Below are 11,942 nucleotides of genomic sequence, written 5' to 3' on the forward strand. Positions count from 1 at the left end.
TTTTGGAAAGAAACAGTATTATAATAAAGATGAGAATCTGGCCCTCGTGAGTTGGTGAGTACTTTCTGGATCACTGCAGTTCCTTGGTGCTTACTTTATCCCAGTCAAGGGAGTGACCTGGGCAAGGAACATTCGAGAAGGAGTCAATAATAATAATAATAAAGTTTTCTAGGTTACAGTAGGTTATTCTGCAATTAACTAGTGATATACAATATATGAGGAAAGACAATGGTGTCGTTTTTTCCAAATATCAAACAAAGAGTTGGAAAAAAATGGACTAAAATACCTCAAATCTGACAGACCTTTTAAGCTGTAGAGCTCATGCAGAGTAATGGACTGGGTAATACTAGCAGGCACGTTGAAAAGCTAAGACATGTTTGTTCAAAACTGTCGATGAAATAACTGCTGTATTTTCTTGGCATGAGGTTCTTACCTGTGCTTGGAGACTGCTGTCATTTGGCAGATGCTGCACTATGTAAAACTGAGCGTCAAAGATGGTATGTAGCTGAGTCTCAGCAAAAAAGAAATACATTTGCCTCTGGATGCCAGCAGTTTCTCTTCCAAGTGCTGACTAATATACCCTGGGTGTAAGTGTATAAAACACACAACTAAGGTGCTTGGGGTCTCAAAGGTTTGATGGATCAGGCCAGTAGGGTTAAAATAGCTTTTTATTTAATCATTTATTCATTCATTCATTTCAACAATCTCTGTTGTGAAAGGGGGTTTCTCCTTCTGACTTTGAAGACTGCCAGAAAAAGGAGTTTCTAAATTTTGCATCTCTCGTATCATAGTTTAATGTGATGAATCAGTGTAACATAAACACTGAAATGGTCTCAGTTATATTAAAGAGGCAGCTGGACGTTGTGCTGAGTAGAACTGGATTGTACTTCTGGCTTTCTCCAGCAGGCTGCCTCCTACTTGATACAGGTTTGAAGCAGTTTTACACCTTAATAAACTTCAAATTTAAACTTTGAAATCCCAAGCTTTCCCAAGTCAGTGCTTTTTTGGTTTTTTTTCCCCAGGTGTTGATTGTCCTGGAATTTGTGTGTTATTTCAGTCAGGAAAGGAAGTTCCACCTTATTTCTAAGTGTCCAAATGACCTAAAACATAGAATTTCTGAGCTTGAGGCCACTGGAGCATTTCTGAAATGGCACCAACTCTGAAGCCACGTGGGGCCCCTCTCTGGTTGTCTCTGAGGTTTGCTGTGTATGTTTTGTGGCTCTTGGAGATGTTTAGACTCTGGAACAGGACTCAGACAAAAGAGTTCTCCAGTCTTTCCCCTTCCTCATCACTTCTGGGCTGGCTTCAGGTGTGGTCCCTGTGGCCAGAGCTTTGTTCTCCTGGGCTGGAGGTTTGGAGCTGGATCCTGCCTGCTGCGAGCCCACGGGCTGAGCTGACGGCAGCAGTGCCCACTTAGGCATTTATCCTCCATCAGCTACGTGTGCTTCAGGATGTTGTTAGTGAGCTTGGAAAAGACTCGGGAGCCAAAGGGCTCGTTGGCAAGGAGATCAAAGCAGGTTCATGCTGCAGGGGTGGGAGAGAAGGATGAGTCCTGGAAGGGGCTGAAGGAACCCCCTGTTACTGCAGAGGGTGGAGAATGGTGTCACCACCAAGACGAGCAAACAGCAGCTGGTTTTTGCCCTCTGCTCTGTACATTTTATCATTGTTGGGCAAAGTCTCATCTGCTGGGTGTTGCCTCCGTTTCTTTATCTCCACAGGAACTGACGTGACTTAATGTGTGTCTGAGAAAAGGATTTATTATGAGGAATGGGGAGGTGCTTGGTGTTCAAATCCTTGGTGTTTATATGGTAACATTTTCCCCATGTTCCTTTTATGAACAAGGTGAAATCAATCCCTGAGGGTCATAGACATCTAATGACCTAAATCTAATGCCTTCTAAAGACCTAATCTGAAAATGCTGAAAAATCTAATCTGAAAACCACCATTGCTTTGATTTGATTCTTGGAAAAGAATTCGGAGCAGGAAGAAAGCAGAGCGTGGGCCAAGTACAAGGGGAAAAATGGGAATAAAACCAGCTTTTCCCAGGGAGCGCAGAGCTTTGAAGGAGTAAAAATGTAATGTGCACTGGTAATGCTGTAGCCTGCAAGTTATAATATGGAGCAAATCCACAATACCCACAGTAGGAAGCTCAGCGCATTACAGTGGAATTAATGTACATTTCTGTGGTCAAAGCATGGGGCATGCTGAATAGCAGCTAAATCGTCTGGGAAGAGCCTGGCCAGACTCCCTGTATTCCTGTGGAGCTCTTGTTCTGAGGGCTTGTCCTCTCCCTTCCGGCTCCAAGGAGCAGCAAAAGAAAAGCTTCCCAGCTCCTGCGCCCTGGGCAGGACGGATGTCCATCTTGGTCACGCCAGCTCTGTGCTTTGAGAGGCTGCTGTGTTCTCAGGTCACTGAGATTCCTCCTCTGCAGAGACCCTGACCTGAGGGCACTGAGTAGTGGTCAAAGGTGAGGAAGAAATAGCATCCTTTGTTTGCTGGCAGGCATTGTGTGGCTATTGTGTTCAGTGCTCATAGCTGTGACTGGTATTCAAAGAAGTCACCGCAGGTGTCACCACCTGGGACAGCCTCCCAAAGTATCTGTAGCTCTCTGCTGCACAGAGAGGAGAGATGATGCTGGGAGAAAATTTTATATAATGTAGTATTTCTGATAATAGCAATCTGTCCGTGCCTGCTGTGAAGTGTGCAGGAGAGGTGCCACAGGGTCTGCAACCTGCACAGGGGATGGGCACCCCTTCCCTGCGGGGTCCGTGCAGTAAACTGAGTTTGCGATACAGTAGGAATAAATTAAATCGGAGAAGATGTTGCCTTTGGGTTATTGGGATACATAGGAAGGAGGAAAAAAGGTTAATTTCAAGTAGGATACCGGGAGTACAGTGATGAGTTTCTGTACTACGGAGCACTCATGGATTTCTGTGCTGCCTCTCCGGCCCCAAACTAGCGGCTCTGTTGTGTCGATAGGTGGTGCAAGTTTGCTACGGCTTCTGGAGAGCTGGAGCAGCTTTTCAAAGATTGCAGTCCATGTGAGGCTACAGGGATTGGAGAAGGAAAAGCTGAGCCCGGTGCCAGCTGGAAGTAAAAGCTAAATCTTAAATATAATGGCTCTCAATATCTAGCTAGTACCAAAACAACAGAGGCAGTGTCCTGTCATGTGTGTCACATCCATGGGCACTCGAGGTTGTGCCCAGGAGGTGGCATTTAGAGAGGTTGTGTTGCAGAGGGATGCCCCAGGGTAATGACCAGGTCGGTGAGAGCCCCGGGTTTGCTGCAAGAGGGGTGAGCTGTGCTCGCTCAAAATGAGCTCCGGAGAAAACAGGGGAGGACAGCAAAGCAATCAGACTGTTGGTCTCCATGTTCTGCGTGCCATTAAATGGTTATGACGGAAAGTGAAAACCTTGCCCATGCTGAGCAGAAGTGACAAAGCCCCTGGTGTCAGCTAAAGGAGCTGTGACTGCTAAAAATAAAGGAAAAAGAGGATTTAAACCAAAGCTGGGTGTCTAAGAAGTCCTTGCATGCTGAATGTACAATAGCATAGTTTGCCAATCAGACTGTAAATGTATCCTTTAAGGTTTGTGAATGGTTGTGTTGCCAGATGGGGAAATCTGGTATAAATCAGAGGCAGAATTAATAGTGTGCAGGAGCACAAGGCCATCAGGATCTCCACTGCCAGAGGAACTCTGTCCTAGTGTTTCCAGTGGTTAACTGTGTGGTTGTGGAGTCTAAATTTATTATATGGAAGTATTTGGCTTAGCTTTTTCTTCCAAAGAGGTCCCTATGGGTAGTTGTTAGTAGGTCCACCCAACAGAAGAAATTAATGCTTATAGGCACCCCAATGTAAGGAGACTATGAAGCTGAGGAGCAAGAAACTTAAGTGGTGCAGTCTGGCTGCGGGAATATTTTCTATGAGGGTTTGTTTCCGTGCCTTTTAGCTGGCAGTCACCCTGTCCTAGCTGTCCAGGGAATGACGATTTCTCTTTGCTGCAGCTTTCAAAGTTTTTAGCTGCGTCTGTTTCACATTGAAGCAAAAACTATTTTGGACTGTTTTCATCAAAGTGGAAACATCTGGTTTGGGTGTAAAAATAGCCAGGTGTGTGGTGTTCTCAAGGCAGAGCACATTTTGCTTCTGCTTGTCGTGTTCTGCAAGAGCATTAGGTGCAACCACTAGCTTCCCCCATGGTCACTGTGGCACTGATTGGCTGAACCCATAGTGTGTGTGTGCCTGCTTGCCCCCTGTCCAGCCTTCCTGCCTGCTCTCCTGAGCAGTTTTAACTGAAAGCAGTATAACTGCAAGCAGAAATGCTTTCTGGAAAAGCAGTGTGCTTCAGGAATATGTCACTTGGTTAAACAGGTCTCAAGCAGCAAGAACATTGCTTGTGGTAGAAGTGGAGATAATGGGGTTTGGACAGCTTTTCTACTATGCTATTACTTTGCCAGGTTTGTGGATTAATCAAGGCCTTCCTCAGGTTGGAAGAGAAAAGTTAAGGTAGATCTGGTATTTCTGCCATTTGTTCTCTCCCTTCCCAGCTTCCCTCCCTGCACAGCACAGTGTTGAAGTTCAAGCCACAGGAAAAAGTGGCAGTGATCTCCAGTCACTGTAGCCGAGGAGCAGACCTTGCCCTGGTCCCCAGCTTCTCTGCTGGCTCTGGCCCACCACACAACCTGCTCTGCCAAGCAGGAGGGGTCTCTTCACTTTATATTGTGTGATTCTCCAGTTGCCGATTTCGGGGGTTCACTTTCCAGTGAAACACAGAGTGCATCTGAGATGGGTGGCTGAAAACACTGCACTGAGATCTCTTGCTAATAATCCTTGATTAATGTGGTCATACTGTTCTTGTTAAAGGCTGTCGCTGGACAGGATTAAGGAAGAAAGACCTGTGAGAAGCAGGATTGGTTCTGAGCTATCTTCTTGTATCTTTTAATCTTTCATGTGCTACTGCCTGATGTTTTCAAGTCTTCCTTTTGAAATGGCAGATAGAAACATATTACTGCTGTCTAGAACCTGTAATCTTCAAATGAAAATAAGCTTTTCTTGCAAAAGTAGGCTGCTTTTTCAGATGCTTTCAGAAATGCTGATGTTGTGCCTTGGTTGATCTGGCTAATTAAAAATGAGCTTCTGTCAGTCAAAACTATTACTATAATCGTAATGGCAAAAATGCAAAGTGCAGCTCTGGTAAATCAGTGTTAGAAATGTGCCTTATTTATTCTGTCTGATTCACTCAGTGAGAACTGAAATTTTTGTGAGTTTTGATATTCACAGACTCTTCTGTTACAAATTTTACCCTTTTAATTCCTCTTGTCTGCTTAGATGACGAAGTGTTTATTCAAAATGCTTTATTACCTACTTAAAGTTCGTGAAGGGTGTGGCCTCAAGGTTTCTGCTGGTCTGAGTCCAGCTGGGTTTGAGTCTCCTCTTCCTTCTCCTCCCCCTTGTACTGACTGCACCCTGTCCCCCTGGGAACACCTTGCTTTAGCAGACGCTACATTCTGCTCCATGTAAAAATGGGCAGAACTGAGCACACAGTCCAAGGTTTTCTATCCTGCTGTCGGTCCCTGAGTTATGACATTCCCCAGGGTTTGTTTGCTGTCCTAGATGTTCAGAAAACTCACCCTGATGATGCTGAATCCTACTCTGAAGAGGCCCATCTCACTGGCTATGACAGCCTGAGAAGGCTCCCTGATTAAGCATGTATGGACAGGAAAGTATTTTTACTCCCTCACATCCTTTGTAGTGTATTTGGCTTTTAAAAATCTATTTCTGCACCAAATAGATGAGTAGTTACAGTGAAAGATGTTCCGAGTATACAGTTTGACTTAGAAGTGCACACATGAAATGCTTATAAAGATACCTGATTGTCAAGGTTTGAAGGTTATAAGCATGCAGTGTTACAAGCATGCAGGATGATGTTAGATCTGCCCCGGCTTTGTTTTCAGCAAAGACACAAACCAAAGCACCAAAGCAAACCTGCCTTTATATATTGAATCTCTCAAATGTCATTACAAAGACTCCAGGTGCCTTAATGATTAATTAGACTCAAAATGGCAAATATGACCGCCTAGCAGCAAAAACTAATTATAAGCAAATAGTGAATTAAATTCAACCCGAGGTAACTCAAAAGATCACAAAGCAGCTCAAGGATTTTAAGAAGTATTTCTTATCCATCCCCCCCTCCCGCCCACCAAATGCAAGGAGCTTGACCTTCCTCAAAGCAGCCTTGTATAGAAAGACTCTGACTTTCCCTTCTTTTCCTGTATTTGCTAACCCCCAGTATCTCTCTTTGTCACTTAAACTTTCCAGTGGTGAAGTCCTCCTGCTTCTGTCTGACCCGAGCTCCTTCCCCTGCTGACTCCTGTTATCTCTGGCTCAGCCGTTCCTGTCCCTCCCATCATTTTGAAATAATACTCTTTTGTTCTGCCTGTGTGCATGTTCTTGCATCCCACAGTCCAATAGCACTTTCCTGGTTCCTCAGCTACTGCCTCATCCCTCTTTTCCATTCTTGCCTTAGGCGTTTCTCCTGCCTGTCTGCAACCCCACTGAACTGTGAGCTAAAAATCCCCACCTGGGAAGATGCAACTGGGGCAATTTAATAGCAGACCTGAATGCATCAGGACAGGCTACCTCAGGTTCAATACCTTTTCCCAGGTGTTGTAAAAGTCAGTCCTCCCTATTACTTTCACTGTTCTTCAGATTTAGTTTGACACTAAATCTGCATGGTGGCACCAGTTTACTTCAGGAGGTCCTACTTTAGCCTGTGTCCGTGTGGGAGACCTGGAAGTTTGCAGGGATCTGTGACAAGGAAGAGCTGACATCGATTCTGGACACATTTGCAGCAGACCCTCTTGCCTTCCCAAGGTGGAGGCCTCAAAGAAAGTGTCTGCTAGGATATTCCAGTGCTCTTACACTCCTAATTACGTTCTCATGACTAAATAATAAGCTGCCTTTTGCTCAGGTCTGCTTGTAGCATCTTCCTCTTTTCTGCTTCTGACGCGCAGGCTTTCCCTTTAATGTAGCAGCTGTTCAGCTCCTCTCCGAGTGATGGGTTTGAAATACCTGCAGACAAGCAGAGGCTCTTTCAAATTCCTTTTGAAATACACCTGGAAATTGCAAATTCAGTTCTCAGATGGAAAGCTGAACTGCCTGCCACCCGAGGGGAGAAGCCAGGCACGTGCTTCCTGCACAAACACGCAAGTGGCATGGATAGGAAACACAGCCTCTATGTTTAAAGACCTCTCCCCTTCACAATTCACCCCTCTTCCATTGCAAGGCAGTCTCATGATGGTCAGTATTTTCCTCAGGCCTCAAGATTCCAGTCTTGTGATCAGATTGCTTTCATCAAATAAAATTGGCCTGAAAGCCTGGGGGTGTTCAATGGGGGTGGGCATCTGGCTTGAAAACCACAAGGCAAAGATACATAACCCCTCATTATAAAGCTTTTTGGCTTTAGAGGCCATGGTTTCTTTGGAGGAAACCAGAGTGATAATATTGGAGTGCTATTGGCAACTACTCCCAGCTGTTTTTTATTTTTAAGGTGGCACATGAAGGAATGTTTTCCCCTTTCTCTTTGAGATATAGCTCAAGGTGAAAAGGACCATTCTAAAAAGTCTTTTTGTTTTGTAAGACTTCTACATTTTAAATACTGGGGGTTTTTTTTAGACTGGAAGGCATGGATTTTTAGCCAAGCTGTTTTGGCCAGGGCTGTTGACTCATGCACATTGAGAAGAGTTCACCTTGGCTAAAGTGTGCTACCAGTGAAGGTGGAAGGCAGCCTTCTATCTTTCTGGTCATGGTCATGTGTGTGCTGAAGTAATTTTTCCTTTGGATGATGTAAGCACACAAGGAACAAATTAAAACACATCATCATTTGTGCTCTGTTGGGTCCCCTCAAGACTTGATTTTTTGATAGTAAGAAAAGAGAATGTGTCCAAGTGAGGGGAAAAAATATACCAGTATATAGCAGCCCTAAGTTAGGATGAAAAATGCATAGAAAAAGCACCCTTTATTTCTCTCAGGTCCTGCAGCAAAGCTGGGAATGATCTGCCTTATCTAAGGTAAAAATAAGATTTACTTTTAAAACAAGTTTCTAGAGTGTTTAAATTAAAAAATAAAATTCAACCAAGTTACAAAACAAATCACACACTGGTTACCTTTATCATCTATTTAATGAAAACTGAAAGAAATCTATGGCCAAAGTAAAAGGCTAAGGTCTAGCAGAATTCTGGCAATAAATTTGGGAGCTCCGAAATCTTGAGAACTGTGTATTTGGATCATGCTTTCATCTAGTGACAAAAAGAAAGATAAATCTCCAGAGTCACCTTCCTAACCCTTTGCTGTATGTGATACATTTGTCTTTCTAATGCATACTGCGAATTCACCTGACTCACATCTATGCACAAATAAACATTATAATGAGAAGGAATTACTGCTGCCACCAGTGGATGTGGCTGGCTGGCTGCCAGGGAGTTCACTGATTGCTGGGGAGATGCCAGTGCTTATGAAAAACGAGTATTCTTTCAAATCACAAAATTGTTTTTGATTGAGGGTGAATTATGAATAGCCGCTGTCTCTGCCATGGCCAAATAAGTTTACTTGGAAATCAGTGCTCGGGGCTCTGATTGGCAAATGGCTCCACAGCTATTGATGTTTTTGGGCCTAATTTTCTGGTATGCAGAGCGCTGCCAGTTGGGACCACGCTTGCACAAAGTGGGTCTGGTCTTCAAAACCCTTTGCTGGTGACTGGCTGCTCATCTCTGGACTGTCTGATGGCCCTTCCTGAGCTGGCTCCTGCTGCTAATGAGAAGTGGGAAAAAACCTTTGGTCTGGAGGATGTCTAGGAAGAGTCTGTATTTCCTTTAGTTGGTCCTGATACCTTCTCCCCTTCCCCACGTGTGATCCTGCCTCCGTTTGGCTGCTTTACTGTGGTCTCTGTAGTTTGGTTAGGCTCGCTTTGCCCTCCTGTGGCTGACAGCAGATACTCAAGAGGTCTGTACGGTGGCTGCTCCGGGCAGACTGAGCCCTGCCATCAGGCTGGACTTACCCACAAGCCAACCCTTCTGCTCAAAGCAGCTCCTTGATGATGGTGCTCAGTGTTTAGGACTTGTTTTTAAGGGCAAACTCAAATGTCTTATCATTGCCTATATTGTTTTGAACATCTCTGACTGGACTAGCTAATAGATATGTCCGGTTTAGGATTTATTTATTCACCCTGAAATACAACCAAAATTTTAAAAAGAGAAGTGCACTGCTGGTTCTTCTTTGTCTGGATCCAAATAATTATAACTTCAGACAAAAAAATTCACAGTAACAAAAGCTTTTTTGGTAAGAGATGTAGCATTCAAAATCACTTCCTGAAATATATAATTAATAAAAATTTAAAATAATATTCATATTATTAGCCTCCTGCAGAACTGTTGCATCTTCAGACCTGTGGCTACTTCAGCCTGTTGGCGTTGATTCCTTTGTTGGTTTATTTTCAGCTCCCGATTTGTTTTCAGAAGGTACTAAAATATGTATAGGGAGGGCTAAGACTGGGGAAATGTTTACTGGCTCTGCGCGTTGTTGCCTTCTCAGGCACTGCAGAGGCAGGCTGTGTCAGCAGCGTGCAGGGTGGCCTGGGCAGATGTGTGGCAGTGCAGCACCTCGTGTGCTGGCACGTGGCTCTCCCCACCTGTCTCACACAGGCATGGGGGGCCATCTCCTGTCTCAGGTGGAGCAGCTGGGGCTGCAGGATGGTGTTTGACTTCATTCTGAGAAACTGGAGGTGTCACGTGTGACAGTGGGAAACGGCTTCCGAATTTAGAGCTGTTGCATGTCAAGGTGACTTTACTCACTGGAAGGGGATTTTTTCTCATTGTCAGGTAGGATTTTTGAAGTGAAGACAAAACCCCCCATGTTTTAATAGTTGTGAAGAGAAAATTACTGAAATAAGGGAAGCTGTTGATGTTTGCATCTGCCCTAAGAGGGCTCAGCAGGTACTCACTGGCTGTGTTTCCAGTTTCAGCATGGTTCATGGATATCCTTGGGATATTTTGATTTCTAGGTGGAGAAATGAGAGGACAGCATAAACACACATAAAATAAAGCTTTCTTAAGAAATACATCTTTACTATACTATAAATGGGTTTGTAATTAACTTGTACTTCATTTAAAATAGCTGAAATCTAAGTAGCTTAGGTCAGGTAAGGGTTTTTATTCTCTGGTACATGTGTGGTTCCCTATAGATCTCTTAACTGTTTGTAAGGTTTATGAAGATGAATGAGGGAAAGGAGAGCAAACTTGATGCTGTATGAATTGCAGCCCTCTAAAATAAACCACCTGAGATAAACTCAGTAGACTAAGGAAAGCCAACTGATAATCCAAGGAAAACCAGTCATTAAAGCAAGCGGGAGCTCTTCCTTTTCCTGCTGTGGACATGCTGCTACCCTGGGTAAGCTGGCCCAACGCATGTGCTCCATAGTAATAGGGTAACATTTTTAGTGAGTCCCTTTCTCCTATTTTTGAGCATTAATTAATATTGCAAGCATCTGTTACTGGCTGTGCATCCTCCTGGCTAAATTCCCAAAATGTGCTCTTACAGTTTGTGGAGGATGAACTCTGGGAAAAATTGGGAATTCCAGTTTGAAGCATGTGTTTGATGCATTTTGCGTCAAAAAAAATACGAAGAGTTTGGGTGTAAAATTGATTTTTCCTGTTCTACTAGAAGAGTAGGTAACAAATTCTTATCCCTCTTAGAGCATAGTTGTCCTGTCCCTAAGCTCTGAAAAATCCAGCATTCTTTCAGAGAGACAGTAACAAAATCTCTCCATTTGATGCTAGAACACTGTTCCTTTTTTTGCACCTCCATTAATTAAAGAGGCTGTTGAGGATTCTGCACCACAGTCTGTTGCAGCCAGAAGTCCAGGTGCAGGAGCTGGTGCATTCAGATGGTGAGGAGTCAGTCCCTTGACTGTGGCAATGATTCCACACGGCTTACCCAGAGATGTGTGCTGTGCGTTGGGAGATATGTCCCTGCCTGCAGCCATGAAATTGCCAAAGCAGGGCTGGGACCCGAATGTGATTATAATGTGAGTCAGAATGTAATTACGAATGCAGGAGGGGATGTGGGAGTGCAAACTCTTGTTTGATATGGTAAAATCTTCAGCGTGCTGTAGTTCTCAGCCTGAAGTTCTGCACCTATTGAAGATTTCTAAAGTTAGAGCTTTGGAGTTGCTTTAATGTGAAATATTTATTTTTACATCACAAAGAAAATAATGATTTGGGGGAAAAAAAATCTAGGGAAAGTGTTCACAAAACACCAAGATTAGGACTGTGAAAAATTGCATAGAAAATTGCTTTCAGGTCGACATTTCAGAGCCAAAGTGGCATGAGTTCTCAGATGTGACAAGCAATCATCATCTCTTCTTAGATGCTCCAGGAGCTGCTGAGTGCTCAGTGTGTGTTTGAAAATGAGGCCACTGACTTAGGCTTCTGTGTAGGGACTTAATGGCCTGATCTGAGGCATCCGCTTCAGAAAGTTCTGACTGGATTCGCATAAACCCTTCAAGTCAGAATATACAATTTTGTATTTCCTGTGGCCAGTCGGAGACTTAACTCCAGGTTTACATTTCATATGTCGAGATTGTTTATCGCCCCGGGAGGGAGGGAGGTATTTTAAGCAGCGCTGTTCGGAGGACTGGTTAGTCTCTTAAAACTGCCTGGTGTTTCCATTCCTGCAGGCAGAGGGTAGCAGAAAGCTGAGTGGATGCTTGATGTGACTTGGGGAGGCTTGACTCAGCAACGCCCTCACTTCCACCCTTGCCAGAGAACAGAACTGGAGCCTCAGTGCTGCAAGGGTCTGGTCTCACCACCTCGGCCAGCTACAAGTACGTCATTCCGAGCGGAGGTTTGTCCAACGTGCTTTAACTAGCAGCTGATGATGGTGGCTCCTCAGC

The sequence above is a fragment of the Corvus moneduloides genome, chromosome 7 (genome assembly GCF_009650955.1).
Source record: "Corvus moneduloides isolate bCorMon1 chromosome 7, bCorMon1.pri, whole genome shotgun sequence".
NCBI lineage: Eukaryota > Metazoa > Chordata > Aves > Passeriformes > Corvidae > Corvus > Corvus moneduloides.